At 46.3% G+C, this 4,521-nt stretch overlaps 1 pseudogene; it reads left to right on the top strand.

Annotated features, from left to right (window-relative positions):
- Positions 1-1,622: 1,622 nt before the first annotated feature.
- LOC129068698 (TIP41-like protein) lies at positions 1,623-2,467 on the top strand (annotated as a pseudogene).
- Positions 2,468-4,521: the final 2,054 nt, after the last annotated feature.

The raw sequence follows: 4,521 nt of genomic DNA, 5'->3' as shown, positions 1-4,521 counted from the left end.
AACTCAACTTTGGAACTTAGAGGATATAAAGAGAGGGCTTTGTCTACCTTAATAAAACTCCCATCATGCTTATTGCTGATATAATGTGAAAAAACACACATTCCTACATTTAACCAGAAGAGGGATGAATTATGCCTTCTGATGGTTTTAAAAGAGTTAAGCAGGACTGACGGAGTGCTCTCAGCAAGGCAGGACACAGTGGGAATATCCACATTCGGGCCCTTGAGATCAACCCCACGCCAGTGGCTGAAGAGGAATGTACGCAGGGCTCGCAGCGCATCATGCCAAGAGCACTACATTCTTGGCCTTTGATAAAGAATTTGGAGGAAACAGGAAGACAGACAAAGGCTCTGCTGTGAGGCGTGCCTGGTGATTCTGGTGAATATCGAGGGCCCAACGCAAACAGCTTTAAAACAACATTTAAGCTATTCGCTTTGCCATCAATATAGTAATCATCTGTTTGACTGCGGGTTATAGATGCACATCAGTCTTAATCTGTCATTGCCGAAATCTCCTTCCGTACAATGGGATAGTCCTCAATTAATGCAAATTAAACCACAGTTGTCTTGTCTGTAATTGTCTAAACTAGCAAAGCGCCTTTCTTCGGTGAAAAGAGCCGCCCAAACCTCCTTGCTCTGGCTACCCCAGGGTACACACTTCATGCTTTATCTCTTTCTTGTGGCTTTTATCCACACAACATTAAAGGGACTCTATTTCCTTTATGCAGGCAAATAAAAAGTAGATTTAGAGAACAAAGATGAAAAGAACACATTCCTCCAATGCTGCCCTTCAGAGTCCAGCAGCCTGGTTTTCAGACGTTGGCTAAGTTAAAAGTTGCCCTGGGTTCCTTTACATCAGAAATTCAGATGAAAAATGAAATCAAGCATGTGCTCGTAAGGACTTGTAGTACATTAAAATGACGTTTGTGTCTTTGGCAGTTCTTGGGAAGGGATTTCCAGGCCTGCCTTTTCACCGTGGTTACCAGGAGAGACGAGCTCAAGAGCAGCAAGTTTGCCATGTGCCCTCTCAATCTGCTTCCATTTAGAGAAAGCTTTCTCTCAACCTGCAAGCAGGTATAGGGCCCCAGCTGCACCACGAGCTCTGAAAAATCAACCTTCCCACTGGTCCTGCAGTTCTCAGTCGGTATGTTCCATGGGAGATTTCAGGGGCTTCTGCTGTTTTCCCAGGCAGATAATCATCAAACAAATCACAATCAAAATTCACTTAGCTCTCCAAACGAGAAACATGAGAAGAGAGGAGTTGTTTCTTTCTCGAACAAGCCTAACCTCAGAAGAGGACTGATGTGGCAGAGAAGCAATGGGCCTGTCTCCAGGTTGCTCCATGCACCTAACTGTGCAAAGCGGGGGCCCAATCATTGTCTGCTCTCCGCCCTGGACAGCATTGGAACTGCTCTTTTAATCGTTATCAGGGAGGTCGACAGACCTGGATTCAGGTTGGGTCTCTATATCTGGTTAGGAACCAGGCCGCACAGCAGGGGATGAGTGGATTAACGTCAAGGGGGTGAGGGGGCTGGGCCCACAGTGAAGTGAGGGAACCCGTGTCCGCTGCCACCCAGCAGCTCCGGCCTGTCCCACCCGGCCCACGGAGGCCCTGCATCAGCCATGATGATCCACGGCTTCCCGAGCAGCCACCGGGAGTTCTGCTTCAGGCCCTGAAAGCTGATGGCCACCAAGACCCACATCATGAAGTCGACAGACGTGGAGACGTAGCGGAGGAGTTGCGCGCATGGGCCATCCCTCCCCAAAATGATGTCTGGAGACAACGGTTTAAGAATGGGAACTGTTCTGCCTTTGGGATCGCGTTCAATGCTACAGATGCTTTAAGATGTGTAAACAACTACCAAGGAAGGCTCCAAGTAGCCTGAGAAAAGAGTGGCAGGAAAGCAGGACGGAGGGTGAACGCTCCAAGGAGGTTATTAAATCGTATGATGGGACATACACGACAGATGATAAGGGAACATGACTTGGAGAATCACTCAAGTTAAAGGTTGTACCTACAGCAGATCATATACATACAGAGAAATTGAAAGCCAGAGAACACATTAGGTTTTTTGAAGATGTTCCCTGTTTGAGGATAAGCTTCATGATCACAGAGTTTCAAGTAAGTGAGAAAATTAGAGTAATGCCTTCCAGCTTTTTCCTCTTATTGTACATTTTTGTTTGTTTGTTGTTTGTCTGTTTGTTTGTTTTAGAACTGATGGAGTGCTTATCAGAATGAATGGCATGAGATTTTACCACGAGGACGACAAGACCTGCATGTTATGAGAATATATATCGCAGGAGGGCAAAATTGCTAATTTAATGCATGTTTTGCTTCCCTTCTTCATGGAGTCCAATAAAGTTGCACAGTACTTTTACTGATCAAGGAGGCTATTTGTGAGAAGCTAATATTTCCAGAAAGAATAATCATAACCCCACAGACTCAAGAAAATGCACCTGCGGAATAGAATGTGATTTACCACATGCTCACTGTGGAACCTGATAGACCTTGGCTATGAGGACAGGGGTATTTTTATTATGAGAATTAATTGCCTTGTCTATATGCAGATTTTCAGTAGCCTTAAAGGAAAAAAAATAAAATAAAAGACTGTTGCAGGCAAAAGAAAACATGACGTCAAAGCAGAATATCCTGAAATTGCCACAAAAGCACTGAAAAGCCTGCTTCCATTTCCAACATCCTATCTTTGTGAAGCAGGGTTTTCTGCAGTAACAGCAACCAGAGCGAGATCGCAGAGGAGACTGGACATGAGCAACACACTCTGGGTGTCACCGCCTCCCATCACCCCCAGGTGGGTCTGTCTAGTTGCAGGAAAACAAGCTCAGGGCTCCCACTGATTCCGCATTATGGTGAGTTGCATAATTATTTCATTATTTATTAAATGTAATAATAGAGACAAAGTGCACCATAAACATAATATGCTTGAATCATCCTCAAAACTATACTCCCACCTGGTCCATGGAAAAATTGTCTTCCATGAAAACAGTCCCTGGTGCCAAAAAGGTTGGGGACCGCTGCTATACACCGTTTGATTGACACTGTCTTCCTCGTTGCTACCACACCCCTTCCTGTACCCTATAACCATGGGCCCTTCATCCTCATAAAGTGACCATTGAACGGCCAGAGTCGAGCACTCCAACCTTCGTTCTCATATATTTACGCTCCTCGGCTCCACTCCCAGCCACTCATTCAAGCACATCCAATATGCAGCTCATTCCAGGGTCGCTCCGCTCGGACGGTTTCGCCTCCTCTCTTCCTACACGCCCTGTGGGCTCAGGCCACAGATGGAACTTGACTAGTCTTGGTCGTGAACCCCTATTCAGGCATTTACTAGGCCTGGCGAGCCAGTCTACACTGGGACTCCTGCTGCCTGATACCCTTGCTCCAAAGCCCCAGACACAGCCACCTGCCCCGAAGCTCACAGGCGCAGTGGTCTCCGGTGCAAATGGTCTTGAGTTCAAACCTTAGATCTTCCCCTTAGCAGCTTTTGTGCTTTATTTTTCCCACATATCACCACAAAGTAGGTGACAATAAAAAGAAATAATACAGAGGGCCTGGCCTGTTTTTTAGGAGCCTCTAAGTTTGTCCCCAGTGATCTCTACCTCCTCCCACACTGAATCAGGGCTAGTCTTGTGTGACCAGGAAATTATGGAGGGTATGCGATGGCATGTAACTTATGAGGGTAGAATATAACAGGCATTGCAGTTTCTTCCCTTTTCTCTAAAGTCAATCCTGTGTCAGGAGGTCCCTCAGACAGCCCTGTGGAAAAGCCCAGGTGGAGAGGACCCCACTGACATCCCTTATCATTTGCCAGCCATTGAATGAGTTACCTTGGGAAAGGCTCCTCGAGCCCCGCTCAAGCCTTCAGATGACTGCAGCCCAGCGGGCATCGAGCTACAATTGCAAGAGAGACTCCAAGCCAGAAGCACCCACCCACACTGCTCCTGCACTTGTGATTCACAGAAACTATGTGAGATAATAAAATTCATTATTATTTTTAACATTTTTTATTGATTGATTTTAGAGAGAAAGAGGAAGAGAGTAAGAGAAACATAGCTTTGTTGTTCCACTTATTTATGCAGTCACTGATGGATTCTTGTTTGTGTCCTGACCAGGGATAGAACCCTCAACCATGGTATATTGGGACAGCCACTCTAACCAGCGGAGCTACCCAGTTAAGGCTAGTATTTTTTTTAGGCACTATGTTTTAGAGACATTTGCTATGCAGCAATACATAACTAGTGCGCAAGGGCCTGGCACTCAGGCGTTTGTGTCATCCTTTCAGTAAGAGGCGAAAGCTGCCCTGCTCTTTCCCAAGCTTGCGTCCCTTGCTGCAATTCATCTTCCCCATCCCAGCGGTAGCACAGTCATTCCTGGTCATGTGTTATACAATCTCCCTTATGTGAAGATCCTTTCAAAGGGTGCGGCACATGCGCCATCTCTCTCTGCCTTCCCTCTGTTCCACACGGCTCACGAAGGGCAGGATTCAACATCCACTTCCTG

The sequence above is a fragment of the Pteronotus mesoamericanus genome, unplaced genomic scaffold, assembly GCF_021234165.1.
Source record: "Pteronotus mesoamericanus isolate MK-2021 breed Mesoamerican mustached bat unplaced genomic scaffold, CSHL_Meso_final contig_22, whole genome shotgun sequence".
Lineage (NCBI taxonomy): Eukaryota > Metazoa > Chordata > Mammalia > Chiroptera > Mormoopidae > Pteronotus > Pteronotus mesoamericanus.
Note: the sequence above shows the minus strand (reverse complement) of the source record. Positions and strands in the feature narration are given on the sequence as shown.